Source organism: Podarcis tiliguerta, assembly GCF_965153285.1.
Source record: "Podarcis tiliguerta genome assembly, chromosome: 8".
NCBI lineage: Eukaryota > Metazoa > Chordata > Lepidosauria > Squamata > Lacertidae > Podarcis > Podarcis tiliguerta.
In genome coordinates, this window is record NC_139541.1 from 75,468,520 (window position 1) to 75,481,704 (window position 13,185).

The following is a 13,185-nucleotide window of genomic DNA, read 5'->3' on the forward strand; positions in this document are numbered from 1 at the left end:
AGGAGCAAGTGATTTGTGGGGTTCTGTGCCACCCGTGAGGCAGCTCCTGGTAGTGGTGAAAGAGGGGAGTCAGGAGGAGGAGACCAGGAAGCCTAATACAAAGCAGGAGAAAGAGGCAGGAGAAGATTTGCAGGATGTCCCTTTTTCTTCCCATCCATCCACCCTCCCTCAGAGTCTGGAGAGCTCTGGAGACCCAGAGAGAGTCATAGCTTTGGAAACCTCTGGATCCTTCCTGCACTTCCACTTTTCCCACGCTTAGAAAGCACAGTTCCCAGTTGTTTTCCATGTGCAACATCCTTTCTAGGCATGGGTCTGATTGGTTTTGCCTTGCCCCACTGCTTTCCTCCCAGGAAATCTGCAGGCAAAAAACCAATTGCTTATTGTTCCAATTCTGCACCGAACCACAGGGTTTTCCCCAGGGTAAAGCAGCAGAGCAAATAGAAGAATGGATGAGCCCTGGGTGTCTTCAGGACACAGAGCTACCCTTTCCATAATTTTCTTGGGAAAGGGGTTGATTGTTAAACCACTCTGGGAATTAGGCTTAGCCAAGGGAGGATGGTTAATGCTACTCTGCTGAGCAAGACGAGCTCTTGTGACTCACAAAACTTAGGTAGCTTGTAGTCAGGCCCAGGCTGCTGCTGTCACCCCCCCCCCCCCAAAGCCGGACCAAGTTGGAACAATCCTAATTCTCCATCACTTGAACTTGAACTAAGAACTGAACCATAGGGTTCCACTGGAACCTGAAATGGAGTTGGCAGAAAAGTCTGCTCTGTTAGCAAGTCTAGATGTGACCCAGGGTGGCGGACAGCTGCCAGGAACATACTGGTGACCACCAGATGCATATGGAACTAGTGCTCCATATTGTGCTGTTCTGAAAACTGCATGACCATCAATAAACATTGATGAATTGCTGCCGGGAACCCTGTAGCTGTTTATTCCATTTTTTCCTAGCAACTCCATAAAACATTTTTGTTTAGACACACCTATCCAGACATGTAGATCAGGATGCATTCCATTCCCATTTGCTATTCATTCTAATGAGTTTTAGATATTTTAATGGTTTTAAATGCTTTTATACCTAATGTTAATATCTCTTGTAAACCCCTAGAGGTTTTTACTGCAATCAAGTGGTCAATAGATTTTTTAAAATACAAATACATCTCAACAATTGCACCTTAATTTTTGAGGGGCCAGAATGGAGACCCTCAGGCCCAGGGGCCACAGGCATCCCTCTAAGACCCTCTCTCTCTCTCTGGCCTTTGGGATTCTCCTTAGCCACACCTCCTCTCTCTAGGCCACTCCCCCTCACAAGCCCTATTTTATACCTATCTGGTTTGGCCTGACTGGATTTCCCACAGACATGTTTGTGTGGTTTTTTTTTCAACAGGGGCTTTTACGCTAAAGGCTGCTGCCCGAGGCTGTGCGACGGCAAGTATGTGTCACTTCATTGATGGAGTGGCAAAGGTTGTGAATGAAGGAATCAGATCCTGGATCACTAGAGCAGAGTGCTTCAAAGCAGATCACTCTGCCCATGAGCTGTAACTGGGAGAGAGCGCAAATCTCCAACTCACAGAAAAACCGACAATTTAGAGAAATCAACTACCTTGTGCTTGAAGCAGGGGAGGTCTCGGCCTGAAGCCTCCCAGCCTTTATTGCCAGAAGTCTAGAAGCTCCTCCTCAACAACAGGTTGTATTTGACTTTCATGCTCAAATGAGGTCATTGAATCATGTCCAAAATAAATATATGTGGCCAATAATGAGTGTTGTATCGTGTGTGTTTTCCAAATGCAACATTTGTTGGGGGGAACATTTGTCAGGGGTGATGTGTGGGCAGCGGAGGCAGGCGCAGAGGAGTTGGGTGGAGGATATGGGGAAGGGGCATAGGAGCTAACTCGTAGGAGCAGTGGGGGCTTTGTCCCCCACAATAAAATATTTGAGGTGGCTCCACCCCCCACCCAAGTTAATGGGCATTGCTATTGTGTACTCCATCATGTGGTCAATTATGCAGGGCGGGGCTTGCCTGGGCCACCACAATATTTTATTCTAGGCATCACAGGGAAGGGGCTAGTGATTCTGGGGTTCTGTGCCACCCGTGAGGCTTCTCCTGACCAGGAGAAGGAGGAGACAGGAGAAGAGCAGCAAGGGGCTTTTTGTGGACCTTCATGCTCCAGCACTGGGGAGGGGTAGAGAGCAGGCAGGGGGGTAGAGAGCAGGCAGGGGCAGGGCTAGTGCGCATCCCAGGGGCACAGCACACTGCCTGTAGAGGCACGTCCTGGGGGCATGGCACCAGCGAGTGCAGGGTGCACCTGTTGAATGGTCACTTTAAAATGTGAAGGTTCATTATTATTTCACAAGTTGTGTATGTCTTTAAGGGCCAGGGCCAGGGCCAATAACGAGACCCAGTCTTACAGCTGTGAAACATAGCAGGTTGTGTTAATCAAGCTGTGTCAGCAATTGGGTATAGTATATAAGGAGCAGCACCTAGTTCTCCCATTACCCTGGGGGATGGGTTGGTGGTTGGGTCTGGTTTGTTGTTGATGTATTTAGTGTAAAAGGAGTTTTTGTTTTTGCTATTAAAACCTTGTTTAAGTTATTTTTGAGTCCCTTTTTAATGCATGGTCTCCCCAGCAAGCTCTCTGCAGCACTACTAAACTGCAAATAGCCAACATCTTTGGTTATGGGCCCAGCTGCTGAGTGGATGACTGCATATTTTTGGACTCTGAGAAAGGTTTGAAAACTCCTCCTGTTGGCGTAGTTCTGTGGGTCTGGAAGAGTTCCAGAATGGTTGACTGGGTTCCAGAAGCTGAGAAGGCTCTGGTCTTCCCACAGCTGACAGATGAGAACTATAGTTTATGGTCTTTTTGGGTGGAGGCACTTTTGACCTCTAGAGAAGTATGGACCTATGTAACTGATGACCCTCCTAACCCTGTAACTAATGCTTGGTCAAAAGGAGATGCAAAAGCCAGGGCAATAATTAATTTGGCAGTCAGCAATCAGCTAGTAGTCTATATAAGAAATAAGAAAACTGCCAAAGAAATGTGGAACAGTCTTGCTGCAGTGCATGTTAGAAAAGAGTCAGCGTCTACATTGACGTTTTTCAAGCAGTTGTACCAGACGAAGTTGCAGCCTGGTGGTGATTTGGCAGCACACTTGAGACATCTGGAGGCGATACACTGTGAATTAATTCGAATGGACATGGAGATACCTGATATTCAGTATGTTTTTATCATTCTTTGTTCCCTTAATGAGGACTTTGATGGTATATCTAGCCAGATATCTGCCGTTCCACCAGCACAATTAACTGTGGAAGGGGTAATGGCTAGATTAATGGGCGAGTTGGACAGGAGGGAGGCTTGTGCCATAAGCACTCCTATTTCCAGAAACAATGAGGAACGCCATATGCAAACATGTGGTGATACGACTGCATTTAAAGCTGCCAAGCATTGTTGGTTCTGCAATAAGCAAGGACATTTTGCAAAGGACTGCAGATCCAAAAGAAAGCAAAGTACTCCCAAGTCTGTTTCTGTTCATCAGTCACGGTCGTCAGCCCAGCAGCCAACATCATACCGTAAAGACAGACACAAACCGCGAGCTTTTCATGCTCGGACAACAGATCGTAAAAAAATTAAAGGTGCCAAGTGGAATTCTTTTATTATGGACTCAGGTGCATCCCAGCACATTTGCAACGATCGAAGCTTGTTTATTTCTTTCAAAGAAGAAATTGGTAATGTACATTTAGCCAATTCACAAGTCTTGCAGTCGCTTGGCAAGGGTACTGTTAAACTTGACTCTTTAAACATTACAATAGCAAACTGCATTTACTTCCCGTCAGTGGACAATTTATTCTCAGTAAGATGCTTTGCTCGTCAAGGCATAACTGCGTTTCTTAAAGTCAATGTGTGAGTTTTTTGATGGGAACAAACGTCTATTGTATGCCCGGGACTCTGATGGTTTATATAGACTGTATTTTTGCACCTACTCACAATCGCCTATAAATTGCAGAGCAGTACAGTCAAACCAGGGGTTGAGGAATGTAAGGCCACATTTCGGGTGTGTCCATGAGGCACACAGATTTCTAAGGCATCTGAATATTGCTGATGTAATTAAGACAAAGAATATTGTTAATGGCCTCAACTTAAAACCATGTAAATTCTTTATGCAATGTCTATTCTGTTGCAAGAATAAGATCAAGGTTGCATGCAAGGGTAGGTGCTCAGATAGGAAAGTAACTGGGCCATTTGAGCGTGTACATTGTGATTTAGTTGGGCCACTCCCACCATCATTAGGAGGTTCTAAGTACTGGCTTACCTTGATAGACCAGTATAGTAGATACTGTTGGACTTATGCAATAGCTGAGAAGTCCCAAACTTTTGAGAAGTACAAAGCTTTTTGCAACTGGGTAAAAACACACTTTAACAAACCTATTAAGAACCTGTTTTCTGACCGGGGCGGGGAATTTGTTTCTGAGGATTTTGAGAATTTACTGGAAGCGCAGGGGACTACTCATAAGTTATCTTGCCCCCAAAGTCCCTGGCAAAATGGACTTGTTGAAGTTGTGCAGCGTGACCTACAGGCAGGGGTTAAAACTTATCTGCACGATGCTAATCTGCCCAAAGATTTTTGGGCTGAAGAGGTCTATGCTTTTTGTCATGTTAAAAATCGCAGTTATCATTCTGGTTTAGATGTCACCCCCTATGAGAAGCTGTTTAAAAAACACCCTAATCTGAAATACCTACGCATTTGGGGTTCAGATGTAATTATGCATTATCCCGCTAAGCAGAAATTGGGTGAGCGTAGTGTTCAGGGAAAATTAATGGGCTACTAGCAGGGGGCGTACAGAATTTACATACCAGCAAGTGGCAAATTTCATATTACCAGAAGCATGATACAAACTGTAAATTGGAATGGAGTTGCTGTTTTCCAAGATACTAACGGTATAGATAATAGAGTTTGGATTTGATATCCCGCCTTTCACTCCCTTTAAGGAGTCTCAAAGCGGCTAACATTCTCCTTTCCCTTCCTCCCCCACAACAAACACTCTGTGAGGTGAGTGGGGCTGAGAGACTGTGACTGGCCCAAGGTCACCCAGCAGCTGCATGTGGAGGAGCAGAGACGCGAACCCGGTTACCCAGATTACGTGACTACCTCTCTTAACCACTACACCACACAATAGTGAGGAAGAAGAGGAAGAAGCAGCAGCAGCAGGAAATGGTCTCCTGAATTAATGGAAAAAGTCGAAAAGCCTGTTGAATCTGATAATTTGCTTGATGATTTAAAGTCACAGGCACCCGAGGGGAGGTTAGATTCTCTTGAGTTCTCTGACCGTGAGCTTAGCCTACAGGCATCTCTTCAGTCTGCCAATGATGATTTACAACCTGAAACTAGTAGTTCCCTTAGTCCCATTAAGTCTGAGGAGTCTGACTCTCCTTCCGAACTGAGATGTTCAGATAGAAAGAGGCAGAAGCCACAACGATTTGCAGATGAACATTTTAATACTGTGTATGCCAATAAGGTGGTTTTTGAGCCAAAAAGCTACAATGATGTTCAGAATTTACCTAAGCACCAAGCTGTAAATTGGTATAAAGCTATGAACTCTGAGATAGTTTCTTTAAATGAGCATAACACTTGGTCTCTTGTACCACAAACCCCAGATATGAGACTTATTGATTCAAAATGGGTTTATAGAGTTAAAATGAATGACAAAAATGAAGTTGTAAGGTACAAAGCAAGATTAGTTGCTAGGGGTTTTCAACAAATTCCAGGCAAAGATTATGATTTGTGTTATTCACCAAGTGTAAAATATGAAACAATTAAGCTTTTGTTAAAAGATGCATCACAACGTGGACATTCTGTTTATCATTTCGATATAAAAACTGCATATTTGTTTGCAGATTTAAAAGAACAAATTTTTATCCATGTCCCTGAATGTATAGACGCCGCTGAAGGTTTGGTATGCAAATTAAATAAATCCCTTTATGGTCTGCACCAAAGTGGAAGGAATTGGCACCAAACTTTAGCAAAAGAATTGCTGGATATTGGTTTTTCACAAGGAAAGGCAGACAATTGTGTGTTCATAAAGGAAAGGGCAAACTGTAACAAAAATATGTGTGTATGTAGATGACATGTTAATTTCTACAAAAACTAAACAGGAATATGAACAGGTAGTATCAAGTAGCATTTTCTTTTCTTGGCCAAAAATATGTTAGAATGCATCATTTTGATAAGTAAGCTAATACTTCAGTAATTTCTTTAAGAATCAATCAACGAGTACAGCATATTTTCTTCTGCAAAGGTTCCACAAGGAAGTAACATCTGCCTTGACTCTAGCATTCCTTGTTTTCCACTCCATGCATATAAGCTACAGAGAAAAATCTCTCACCTTCCAAATTCACTGCTACATGTGTCCGTGTCATAGTCAGTAAATTGTAGTGTTCCAACTCTTTCTTAGGAAAAACACAATTTTCACAGAGTGTCAGGCCTAATGAGCACAGCAGATCATTCCCTGTGGGTCTTCCTCCATGAAATCAACTGCCAAGATGAAACCTCCCCGACACCCCGTATCTGCCTATGTCTCCTCCTCTCCAGGGCTATTTCCAAGCCTGAGACTGTGAGCAGCTAAAATTTCCTCTGTCCTTTTTATGCCCCTCCTGGGTTTTTTCCAGTGGGAGGACAAAGGGGAAGAGCCTTTGCAGCAGGAGGGGAAAACACCTGTAACCAGAGGCACCAGCTTGGGCCCCAGATTGTGGGTGCCCACCCCACCCGGCCCCGCCCCGCCCCACACAGACAGGCACAATGTGATGCCATGACATCAACATCACATCATGCCATCACCTGCTGCCCTTCAAGTAAAGATGGGCAAAAAAAATGAGAGGCACAAATACAAGATGGGTGACACCTGGCTGGAGAGCAGTACATGTGAAAAGGATCTAGGAGTCTTGGTAGACCACAAACTTGACATGAGCCAACAGTGTGACGCGGCAGCTAAAAAAGCCAATGCAATGCTGGGCTGCATCAATAGGAGTATAGCATCTAGATCAAGGGAAGTAATAGTGCCACTGTATTCTGCTCTGGTCAGACCTCACCTGGAGTACTGTTTCCAGTTCTGGGCACCACAGTTCAAGAAGGACACTGACAAACTGGAACGTGTCCAGAGGAGGGCAACCAAAATGGTCAAAGGACTGGAAACGATGCCTTATGAGGAACGGCTAAGGGAGCTGGGCATGTTTAGCCTGGAGAAGAGGAGGTTAAGGGGTGATATGATAGCCATATTCAAATATATAAAAGGATGTCACATAGAGGAGGGAGAAAGGTTGTTTTCTGCTGCTCCAGAGAAGCGGACACGGAGCAATGGATCCAAACTACAAGAAAGAAGATTCCACCTAAACATTAGGAAGAACTTCCTGACAGTAAGAGCTGTTCGACAGTGGAATTTGCTGCCAAGGAGTGTGGTGGAGTCTCCTTCTTTGGAGGTCTTTAAGCAGAGGCTTGACAACCATGTGTCAGGAGTGCTCTGATGGTGTTTCCTGCTTGGCAGGGGGTTGGACTCGATGGCCCTTGTGGTCTATTCCAACTCTATGATTCTATGTGTATTGTTGCTAGGAGATGATGTATTTATTGGATATTATCCTTCCGGATAATAGATTGCCGAAATAAATATCAACAACCTCAGATATGCAGATGACACAAACTTGATGGCAGAAAGTGAGGAGGAATTAAAGAACCTTTTATTGAGGGTGAAAGAGGAGAGCGCAAAATATGGTCTGAAGCTCAACATCAAAAAAATGAAGATCATGGCCACTGGGCCCATCACCTTCTGGCAAATAGAAGGGGAAGAAATGAAGGCAGTGAGAGATTTTACTTTCTTGGGCTCCATGATCACTGCAGATGTTGACAGCAGTCACGAAATTAAAAGACGCCTGCTTCTTGGGAGAAAAGCAATGACAAACCTAGACAGCATCTTAAAAAGCAGAGACATCACCTTGCCAACAAAGGTATAGTTAAAGCTATGGTTTGTGAGTTCAGCAGAGTTCATCCCCTTGCAGCTGAAAAAGCCTTTACCCTTTTCTCCTCTTAATAATCACGCAGATTACTGCTTGTAAAAGGTAAATATAACATTTACTCACTCAGAATACTTGTTCAAGAGTAACAGATACAGCAGCTTTGTCCAGGCAGGCTTAAAATGGTGATCCAGTTACAAAGACATACTTTGGTCAAGATGATGATGGGGATTGAGCTTTAGAGCTCAGACAAGCAGATGGTTCTACATTGCTGGATGGATGGATGGATGGATGGGGAGAGAGAAAGAGGGAGAGGAAGTGCCTACACCCTCCCCAAAGCGGGGCACAGTGGGAGTGTCTCTCGGAGTTCTTTCTGGGAAACTTTCAGGAAGAAACTTGGAGGGCTTCAGCTCCTGTCATTTGCCTATCTAGCAAACATGCATTGTTGGTTTGGCTGCATGGTAAATATCTCACACTTCACAGGCAGGTGGCAGTCCCCTCAGAAGGCAGAGCAAATCACCTGCAGGAGTAGCAAGGAATGTCTGCCTTCTCACTCACCTCTCACCTTGCCCAGTCACGCTATCTTTCACCAGGACTTCAGCGCCACCTCTCTGTTTCCATGGGGACAAGTAAGCAGGGGCATGTTGGCAGAAGAGGAAGCAGCAAACATTTTTGGAGGTCCCCCTTGTGACCCCAAGCAGAGGAACGATGTCCTGACTGCTCCCCCAGTCTCATGGGCCCTGTGGAGAGGCAGGCAGTGGCTGCATTTGGCCCCCAGGTCAGAGGTTCTCCACTCCTGGTATAGATTACTAAAGACCTCCATACTTTCCCAATTTTATCTCTCCTTTGGCTTCTTTGACTCAGCCAAATGAACAGCTTGGTGATTTTAGAAAGAAATTGTGAAACCGTGTTTCTTCAGCAAGTACATTGTGGATCCACGCGCCTTCAGTGGGTACACTGGGTGAGCAATCAAGATTTGGGCAAATGTTAGATTTCCCACAAGCTTCCACTGACTAGAGCTTACATCAGCCTGCTGAACCAGGCCAGCTGTTGCAGAACCCTGTTGTCGCAATGGCCAGCCAGGTGCCTGTGCAAAGCCTCAAAGCAGGACTGGACAGCAACACCACTCTAACCCCTTATGGTTCCCAGCAACTGACATTCAGAGGAATACTGTCTCCAACACTTGAGGAAGAACATGGCCAACTTGGTTAGTAGCCATTGATAGCCTTATCCTCCATTATTTTCTTCTAATCCTCAACCAAACACATCCAGGTTGCTGCCCATCATTACTTCCTGTGAGCAAATTCCAGAGTTTAACTATGTGCTATTTCAAGCACTTTCTTCCATCTTTCTCAAATCTTCCAACATTCACTGTCATTGGCTGCCCACAAATTCTAGTACTGTGAGAAAGGAATAACAGCTTTTCTCTGTCCTGTTGCACTAACGGCTTCCTATGAACTGAAGGCTGACTAAACCTCAGGGGTGCAGGGAGCTACAAGAATTGCCCCAATTAAAGGATCTCAGTGCTTGAGGTGTGGTATAAGGGCAACAGCACGCCACCCACCCATGATTCCTGAGCCTCCCCCAATTTCCTGTCTCTTCCCCCCTTCGTTTTGAGAGATCACAGGTGGTCTGCTGTTGCCCAGGAGCGGCGCACGATGTCTCTGCTGGGCAAGGTGCAAAGCTCTTCTGTCGCACCCTGTGAAACTCTCAAAATAAAGGGGTCGGGGGCAGGAGATCAGGGGAGGCTCAGGAGTCACGGATGGGCAGCACGCCATTGTCCAGGAAGGGGGTGCAAGGTGAGCGGTTTCTCTGCTGGGCAAGATGCGGAGGGGTGAGATGATTTTTATCCCCTCGGCCAACTGGAGTGGCAGAGGAGCTGGCACAGAGCCAGGCAGTTGAACGTGAACGAGAGCATGTCCCTGATGGCCAGGAACTGCAGAAGTCAAATTGGAGCAGGGAAGCCTTATGTTCTTTGAAGTTGAGGCTGCTTGAGTTGAGGTACCTCAGCTGCAGGGGGTTGGCCCAGATGCCCCACAGAGGTCCTTTCCAAATCTGTGATTCTGTGATCGTCCCACAGTCGTATTCTCAAACTTTGCTTCCAACTCCACCCCCCAGGTTTCTCTCCTCCTCCAGACTTCTCAAGACAGCAAAACAGCTGATGTATAGATGTAATTAGGGATAATAAAGCATGTAATTTGTTCCAATGGGCTTTTGGGAACTGACTACTTTAAATGAAGAGCTGGTGCCACAATGTTTTTATTGCAATCATTGGCATGGTTTTAATAGGGGGTGGGTGGGTGTTGTTTTAACTCTACCAATGTTTCGCAGGTGCCAAAATGTTGATGAGCTGGCCAGGTTTGATGGGGTTTTTGCCTCTCCTCAGGATGATGAAAATCAGAGCAGACTTTAAAGAGTTCCTATATCAGGAATGAGAAGCTGTGGTCCTCTAGGCTAGTGTTTCCCAACCTTGGGTCTGCAGCTGTTTTTCAATTTTTCAATTTTTATTGAAGATTTTCTTAAATTACAAAAGCACAAGCAATCTCTCTCTCTCTCTCTCTCTCTGTCTCAGATAATAGAATCTAGATTAGTAGGGACATGAAATTGAGGCTGGCACAGATTAGCAGGGACGTGTCCTTGGAGTACTTGGAAGGGGGAAGATATTTAATTTGTTTTCAGAACTGTGCTTTACATTATGGTATAGCACAATTAGAATTCTAGCAATTAATGACACTGTCCTGAATCCGTTGTTCCTGGGTGCTGGCAAAGTGCTTCTTGCAATCCTCTACAAATTCCTCCAACGAAGCCTCTTCATGCATCAGTTGCTTGTTCGGCCCAGTGCTGTTCTCGAACTCCTTCCTGGCTCTTCAGCTCTCTAGCATGATGAAGACACTCCTGATCTCCTGCCTCCTCTTCACCCTTCTGAATCCAGGTGAGCAGAACCACAGCTGCTGTGCTGTTCGTCATGTTTCAAAGAAGGAACTAAGCGGGGGGGGGGGTGTCAGCCATTAAAGCAGGAAAAGGAAGGAACCAGAACTTGTGGCTCCTTTGAAAAGTAGAGGAATAAACCATATGGTCAAGCTACAAGGGATCCTCAATGATAGATTGTTTGTTCCCAATATTTATATTTGTTTTTATTTAACCAAATACATACTGAGAGGTTTAGTATCCCAAAGTCCATTGGGGGAGTAAGGGAGGCAGTTGTCCACTGTTGGATAAACCAGAATCCTAGCTTTCATCTACAACAAAGAATATGTTTCTTGCACTTTTTTCTGTTTGTTTACCTCATAGCCCACTCAGATTCTGTAACTTCCTCTGAAACTTTGTCCTTTTGTCTCTGCTACTCACCTCAGGTAAGTGTTTTCCCCATTTTCTATCTGGCCCAAAGAGTTTCTCTTAATGGCCTTCTTAATGAGTTAATGACTGACTATCATCAGCCTTACATAGGTTAGATCTCAATGTCGAGCCTACCAAGCAGCGATAGCAACATCAAAAAAGACTTACTTCACTGCCTCTATTGCATCTGCAGAAAGTTGCAGCAGGAGACTCTTTCAGGTGGTTCGCAGTTTAACGGAACCATCTTTGCCACTAGGGCCATGTAAAGACCCCAAGATCTCCTACAACAATAAAGTATTTTGCAGATAAAGTTGCTCAGATTCGGAAGGAGGTAGACTCCACTGTGGGAGCAGGGTTGGGCGGGAGAGTGCTAGAGTCTTGTCGAGTTGCATGGAATCAATTCCAATCTGTTACCTCTGAGGATGTGGGCAGGTTGCTTGGAGAAGTGAAACCAACCACCTGACTCCTTGATCCTTGTCCATCCTGGCTAATAAAAGCAAGCCGTGAAGGGCTGGGCGATGGGCTCTCCGGGGTGGTGAATGCTTCCCTCTGAGAGGGAGCATTCCCAGACCCGCTGAAAGAGGTGGTCATTAAACCGCTTCTTAAAAAAATATATCTTTAGACCCGGCCAGTATGGCCAACTATCGGCCAGTCTCAAATCTTATATTCTTGGGCAATGTGATTGTGCGGGTGGTTGCTGAACAACTCCAAGCATGCCTGGAGGATGCGGACCATTTGGATCCCTTCCAATCAGGATTCAGGCCATATCATGGGACTGAAACTGCCTTGGTCATGCTGGTTGATTTTCTTCGGCAGGCAAGGGAAAAGGTGAAAGCTAGTTATTCCAGTTCCACTGAGCTGCTTGCCCATAATTCATTTTCAATTCAATAGGCAATATGTTAAAACTCATCCTTCAGGTACTCACATATTAAAGCTTAGCCCCGCCCCAACCTCCTCCATGAGGTTTTATCTCCTCACCACTTCTCAAATAAATATACCTTTCCTTTTTAAGTTCTGCTAGTGCACATGTGGAGCATCTTTGACAAACTCCAGTGCCCTCATACAGAGCCATTGGTCATGCTTTCTGGAGCTGATGGGAGTTATAGTTCAGTTACTTGTGAAGTGCCAAAGGTTTCCTCACACCTGCCCTACAGGTCCTCTCTCTCTCAGACTGCAGGAGCCACCTAGGACAATCATTCTCTGGTCTCTCCAAGACTCAGCCCCCATTCACACACAGCTTAAGAACTACAGAGGAAACATACATAGACAGCACTGCAAAGGGGGGAAATGGCCCGTTTGGTCCACTATCTTATTGTCACCATGGTGAACCAGATGCCTATGGGAAGTTTGCAAGCAGGATCTAATAGTGCCTACAGTCTTAGAGAGAGAAAATATCTCTTGAGGCTGGAAGCCAGCAACAGACTTATTAACCCCCTTGAATTTATCCATCCCTTTTCTTAAGCCATCCAAGTTGGTGGCCTTCACTGCCTCTCATGAGATGGGCTTTGTAGGAGGAACTGTCGTATTGATGTACCTTAATGTACCCATTTCCCATATGTGGATGGTGCTAAGGTTTTGTAAACCCATCTCCCCATGTCTGCAGTGGCCTCTCTGACATGTGAGTTATGTCTGAGTCGAGGAAAAGACTGCAAAAACGCCACCATTCAGGAGTGTAATACAGACATATATCGGTTCTGCGTATCTGGCATTGGAGACGCCAAAATGGGTAAGTGAGAAGAAGCTTCAGCCTTTTTGATCACCAAAACTTGAATTCCCAGACTCACTTTCTAAGGCCATATCTTAGTAATAAACCACAGGATGTGGCTTTTCATAATGCAGTGTTCTAGATCCT